Source organism: Falco punctatus, assembly GCF_963210335.1.
Source record: "Falco punctatus genome assembly, chromosome: 3".
Classification (NCBI taxonomy): domain Eukaryota; kingdom Metazoa; phylum Chordata; class Aves; order Falconiformes; family Falconidae; genus Falco; species Falco punctatus.
In genome coordinates, this window is record NC_137582.1 from 93680870 (window position 1) to 93688109 (window position 7240).

Sequence of the window (7240 nt, forward strand, 5' to 3'; positions counted from 1 at the left end):
GCGGCGCCTGTGCAGCCATTTTTCAGTAGAATCACTGTGCGCTCATGAATGGTTATTGCATCTCCGCCTACAGACGGGAGGCACGTTGAGACCAAGGGTCAGGATTAAAAAATTATTTGACCCCAGCAGGTACAAAGAGCTGCTTGTATGATTTTGTCAATGTGTGTGCAGGTTTGAAAGTCCCACTAGGCATCTGTCCAAATGTTTAGTCACTTGAAACATTTTGTAACCCAGCACTCAGTGACCGTGGTGACACTGGTATCATTTTGGGAGAAGGGAGCAGGTTTTGTAGGAGACCACAGGGTAGCTGAGCAGCAGGGCGGGAGGAGTTGTCTTCTGATGTCCTGGGCTCGAAGTCCTGAATTACCCTCCCTCCCACCATGATACTAGGAGGCACGGATGTGAGTTTGGCTGCCTGCCTTTGCATACGCACATAGTAAATAATTAGCATGCACAGCCAGGCTTTTTGGTCATCAGTTATTGTTGTAACTGATGATTAATTGATGGGATTATTGATTCTCATGCCAAATCTTTACTCACTGGTGGTAGAGAAGCTAATAGTCATTCACAGGGTCTTTATTGACACATCTCAGTATAGAAATTGAATAAATCAGTGTAGGAGTGGAAGTGTAGGTCTGTAGGTTGGTTTGTGTCTTCCAGATCACGAGGGGATTGACAGAGGTTTAACTCAAGTCAAAGGTCTAACCTCATGTACCCACTCCGAGGCCCTTGTTGTTGGGTGTTCTGCACTTGGCAGGTGCTTTCAGGAGGGATGGAGCCATCTGAGATCACCAAACATCCCTGCAGAGACATCTGCCCAGTGTCCTTCAGGATGCCATTGCCTGGGCACTGAGGGCTCTGAACACACGTCATGCCTTGCACAGCAACACCAGTGGAGCCTGACTGCCTTCAAATTTCTGTCCTGTGCTCACAAGACACGTAAGCCTACCTCCTTGGGCCCTCCCCTGAAATGCTTCCTTGCTTCTACAATCTCCCAATTTCAGCTCCCTCCCATGACCCCAGACCTCAGCTCTTCACCCCTTTTTATTACCACAGTGCCTGGCCAGAAGCTTGCTGGGAGGGCTTTCACACTGGCTGGCCAAGGGGCCAAGCAAACCAGATTGATGACCCCTGTGCACGTGCGTTAATGTTTGGGTGTCTCCTCTTAGCACAGCTGCTGGTCTTCACAAAGTTTGCCAGAATGCCAAGCCTTGGATACCCTGACATTGAAGTCTAGCATGGATGGGTTTGTTCCAGGAGGTCCAAAAGTCAGAGAAGGTCACTGACAGTGGAAGGATGGGCACCCGTCACTGTTGTGCACACCCTTGCTTCCTTAAGAAGATGAGACAGAAATAGAAGGGTTGTATTGAATGTTGTCAGCGTAAATAAGTCTATCCTGACTGAAAGTTCAGACAGAGGAGGCAGCATATTAGTAAGAACCTGATGCCCAGCATGGTCCCCTGCACGTACTTCTAGAAAATGATTACAAATGTATTTTTGATAAATAATAACAGCAGCCTTCCGTGTGTGTTTATAAGCTGCTGTGTTCTTGTGCTATATGGTCTGCATTGCTTTTCATTCCTTTCTGCTTGCTAGAAACTGAGAAATCTGAATTTGGTTAAGAACAAAATGATTTCCTGTTGTTCTTGGTCTTGCAGCGTTACCTCTTATTTTTGAAGAAGGAGGGCAGCCCAGCATTGCTAAGGAGATCTTCAGCACCTCACCAAATGATGTTGTTCATGTGCTGCACACACACATACATATGAAATCGGTTGGAGTGGGTGATGTGAGCTTTGTTTCTGTGCTGTGGATACAAAAGCAGAGTTGTTGTTCCCCATACTCTGTGTGATTAGAGACTTTTCTCTCCTGCTGCTTTGCTCCGATACACAGAAAATCACCTTTTTCCAAGAAAAATTCAATACTTTCTGATGCCTCCTGCTGTCAGAGAGCCAACAGTCCTCTGAGCACTCTCCCTTCAAAAAGCAATCAAATTTTGGGCAGAGAACTCCCTTTCCCACTTGAGACGTTTTCCTTTCAGCCTGAAAAACTCTCTGGCATCTGTTTTAGGCTCCTGTGCAACACCTGCTTCTGGTGACAATGCAGGTCTTTATCCACCTTGTAGGAAGAAAGGTGACTTAATAGAATGGCCAACTTTATAAAACAAGTTTGAATTACTTAATACTGAATTACTGCCCTCAATAAAAAACAATAATATATTTTTTTAAAAAAAAAGAAAATATCCTAGTCTCTAAAAAGTTATTAATGAGACAACTTTGATCTTTAATAGGGGTCAGGCTTGTGCAGTGGTAACTTTTCCACATCAGTGCAGCCCATGAGGCTCCCACATAGGACAGCATTGCCACTAAAGGCTCTTCCACGCACGTTTGGGAAATTGCTTGGTAGTTTTCTGGCTTCCTTTCAATTTGGTCACACATCTGGAGTTGATGTCTGTACCTTTTCTGCTTATTCCCTAACACCTTCTGTGGTACTTTACAGATTGAATTCCTCGACTGTTCACGGTGTTGAGGTTAAGCATCCTTAGGGCTCCTGTGAAGTAAAGCACCAGGGGAGTCAGGACTTCAAAGGCACCCAGCTCCTGGGGTGCCCTCCACATTACTCACTTGCTCCTGTGCAGCTGGGACAGCTGCCAGCCCAGCCGCCTTACCCAGGCAGCCCAGCCTGCACCTCAGATCTTGTTCTGCAGGAGCAACATGGACTTCTCAAGGGCTCTTGTGTGTGGGCATGGGTTTGCCAAGCTGAGCAGGACCCAGTGCATCTGTGAGCCCATTTCTGTCCAGACAGTTGGGTGGGCTGCCCATGACACCTGTAAGAAGATCCATCTTAAGGCCAAAGATGTCAACACATGGTTGGGACAGGGAGGAGGAGTTCCTACCTTGGGTTCAGCACATTTCAGGAGAGCCACTGTAAGATGTATCGGTTAGATCTTTGAAAGGAGCCTTGTTACCTGCCAAGAGGAAAAGGCTTTGAAGAGGGCAGGGCAACAGGTGGGAAAGTGGCTCTTAACTTGCAGGGCCTGTTGATTGCTACCACTTTCCCTGGGCTATGAAGATCAGCTGGAGGAGAGGTTGTCCAGGCACAGTGGTGCCTCTCTTGGCAGCGATGTTTCAATGGAGACATGATGAACAGGAAGAAAAGTGGTGAAATTTCCCAGTGGTGAGTAGGTGTGAGGTGATCCATATGAGAAGGTCAGCCCTGCGTTCAGATAGCAAGTTACATGCTGCTAGGGAAGAGGCGGTTTTTCTGATGTAGATGCAGATGGCATCATGCATGGCCATCTCCACCTGGAAACCACGTCCACAGTCCAGGCTGCTGTTGAGCCAAACCAAAAGCCTCCTTGAAATCTTCCTGATTTGGAAAACCTCAAAGTAAAGGGCTCTGTGCAATCCTCATATAGATCATGAAGTCCACAGTAGGCCACGGTGATCCCAGTGGCCTTTCTTATGTCGTCATTGAGTTATTTTGTAAGTAAAGCCAGAGCACACACCTTGTAAATGGAGTAGAGTGGGCTTATTATGAAACCCCCTCACTTAATGACAGACCTAAAAATGAGGGGCAAATTTGGTCATAAATGTGAGACTTTTTCTTAATAGTGACAATAACCCTGAGTTTTCCCACGGGATCTTAAGGATCTTGAAAGATTTTTCAAAGGAAGATCAAACCATTAGTTTATCAGACACATGAACTGACGGCTGGAGAGGCTGAGGGTCTTGTCTGATGCTGCAGATTAAATTCTGAATCCAGGTGTCCCATGGTCCTCTCTGATACAGTACCAGAGTCCTGTTCTGTAGGTGGTGCATGCCCTCAGCAGTGAAGGAAGAGAGGACCTTAGTGCTTTACCTGATCCTTGCAGCACTGGGCAAGATTAGACCCCACTTCACTACTCTGTTTTCTCCACCTGAATTTGCAAAATCAAACAGAAGCATTACAGTGACTGAGAGACAAAGGATGAAGGAAGGAAACTGGGAGTTGAGGAGGGTCACCAGGCATTTAATTGTCCCCACTCCTCCCCAAACCTCTCTCCTTTTCAAAATACACATTGGATGAGGCTAAGGGGGCAACTGGAAGGACATTCACAGGACCTTGGTCCTCTGTCGGTGTCTCTTCTGCAAGGACCTCAGCTGGTGCATGTATTGAAACTGTGACAGGAGCTACACTACTGGGGCTTTAATGTGCCTGGTCTGCCAGAAGATTCTCTATCAGGAGCTCTTGGGCACCTTGAATATGCTATAAGGAGGGAGATAAAATGCTTAGTGGTAAGGCTTGGTGCTTCAGGGGCATTGCTTCAGACACGACAGTGCAGAGGACAGCAGTGCTTCTCCCTCTGGTCCTTCCCTGCACCGAGGGCAGCGTACACCGCCAGTGCTTGCATCCCAGCAACTTAACTCGGACGCATCTTTATAGGGTGCCACGAGAGCTAAGACTCATGTGCTGGTGACTGAAACGCATTTCCTCTTGTGAAAGGCTGGTAAGCCTACTCGAAAGCATTTCATCAACTTACCAAATAGCATTTTGTTTTTCTCATCTCAATATGATGAGCATAGCTTGGCACTCCAGGCACTTAAGATCATGTATATCAGAGCTCTCAGTGCATTATTTTTCTTCTGTCAACCTATTCTGTTTCCCTTTGTACCCATGCAAACTTCTGTCATTTGTGGCAAGGAGCTCAGTTTAACTAAGCTGTGTTAAAAAGATTACGTGCTTTGGTTTGGTTTGAACCTGCCAGCTGGCTTCGCCTGGTGTCCCAAATCCCAAAATAACTGGTACAGTCAACACCAGGCCCTTGATAACCAGCGAGGTACTGATAAATCTGGAAAATTTTTGGAGGAGAGTGAGAGTGACAAACCTGATCAGGAGAGGTGGAAATACAGGTAGATGAGCTCAAATATAAAGCGATGCAGAGCTTAGCTCAGGAATGACTAACGAATGTGTGGTTTGTGAGACATGTGGCGCTCTGATGAGTACGAACACCCTCCCACTCTCCTGAGCGCAAGAGAGGAATTTTTAGCGTGATACGCAGGGATATAACAAGGGCTAATACTGTGACAGTCAGGCTGAATGTAAGGTAAAAATTCCTGACAGTGAGAGATATTTTGTTGTGGAACCATCTCCCAAGGGAAAGGGCAGGAACCCAGCTGCTTGGTCCTTCTTAAAGCCAGACTGGACAAAGCGTTAGGACAGGTACTCCAGAGAGCAGACGTTAATTGGCAGATGGATAAAGTGGTGATCTAATAGGTCCTTTCAATTTCTAGCTCCTATGGTATTATAGTCTCTGTAATGAGTTTTGACTGGTTTTCAGCTCAGAGAGTAACAGGGAGATAAAACTGAATGAAAAGATGAACAATAAGAAGTAAGAAAAAACTGTAGGCTTGTTTAATAGTCATGGAAAGTGCCAGATTGAGAGTTCCTTAGGCCGACGGTGCTATTCAAAAATAGCATTGCAAATGGGAGGGTGAAAATTTTTAGACTGGTAATGATTATGGTGATGACTTATTTTTATAGAGCCCCAGTAGTCCAGAAGGATCCAAGAGCAAATTTCATACAGGGGATGTGCACATGCGAATCCATGTAATGCTGCAGCTGACACTGAAATACAGAAACCACTGGACTGAAAAAAACTGGTTTAATGGCAAACAGCAATGCAGGGCAGCAGTTTAAGATGGAATATAAAGAATAACTTCTGTAACTGTAACTATAAAAGAATTGTTTTGGTTTGGCAGAATTTCATTAACTGATGACTTACCTAGGCAGGAGCTTCTTTTGCCACTGCCTTTCACCATGTCTTTGCTTTTAAGGCAGAAGGGCCTGGCAATATTGACCTGGCTTCCCTGGTTGCTTTTGGGTGGGCAGGCAGAAATCTGCTGAACTAGCATGATCCTGAGCTGTCCACTGGCATCAAGGACAGGTACGAGGTCACTCGCTGGTCATGACGTCGCTGCTTCTCTTGGCCCATATCACCCTTACGCTCTTACCTCTTGGAGGCTTTTCAACAAGGGTTTCTTGCAGATGCTGTGTTTTCCAGGCTGTTAGCCATAGGTGTTTGGTTCATGCAGTAATATCTTGCTCTGGGCCTGATGCCTGAATGTGGCTGCTATAGGCAAAGGCTGCCTCTGTGTAGTTTGTATCTCCTTCTTGTGAGTCCTGACTTCCAGGCTCTGAGTTCATGGAAGACAAGGGGACTCCAGCAAAAGCAACAAAGAAGCCCTATTGGAAAATGAAAGTATGAAAATGTGAAATAGTAAAGTCTGTGTACGAAACCAGAAAAGGCAATTTGGAGAAGCTGAAATATGTTATTAACTGTTTGTAATATTGCCATTTTAAAGTAAACAGTATTGGTTATCATTCAGGTGGTGAACAACTTTTCTCAGGTTTTTTTGTGTTTTTTTTTTTAAATAAGCAGTCACAAATCCAAGAGAAAAAGTCAGAAAGTGGCCAGAATACAGATGTTCTGCATTGTTTATCACCCATGAAATTAGACTTATACGACAGCCTTGAGGAGTCATTTCAGCTGACAGAGGAAGGAAATGAGCTAGGTGAGAACTTGCATATTGAACATGTCATCCTTCTGGAGCCGCATGCTCACCATGGAACTGACTCACATGACATTAAAAATTGTTTGTTCTCATTTATGCTATCTGTAACACTATCTTTGACGTAATATTTGTTAGCTTCACAATAAATCAAATGCTATCTGTTCATGAAGGTGGCAGGCATTCCTGTATAAAGTACCATTGACTACTGAATAGCAGAGGTACTGTGTAGTTTGACTACCTCTATTTTTTAGACAGATTTATCCAGCATTCAAGATTTTTGTTCAGTAGTCACTACAGATTTAGTTCTTTTGGCTGTTAGCTAGTCATGCATAAATCAGTCAAAATTTTCCTTTGAATGTTTTTATTATTCGTGGGGGTTGGTTGGACTTAGAGTTCTCACTTTATCTACCAGAAATTTTAGCATTTCAACAAAACAAAATACACATTCAGGCCTCAGACAAAATTCTGCCAGTCTCATGCTTCCAAAATATCAGAGCCTCAAAAAACATTTATTTAAAAACAACTGATAAGATAATCCTTTTTTTTTTTTCTCCCTAGATTGATGAGGCATTCAGAGCCATTAGAGGAATTGCTACTTCCCTAAGTGCTGGTGAGAAGTCAGCCTGAAAGCCACTGTAGACTTTCATGATCTGGGGTTCTCAAGGCACCTGAAAAAATGGTTACACCAG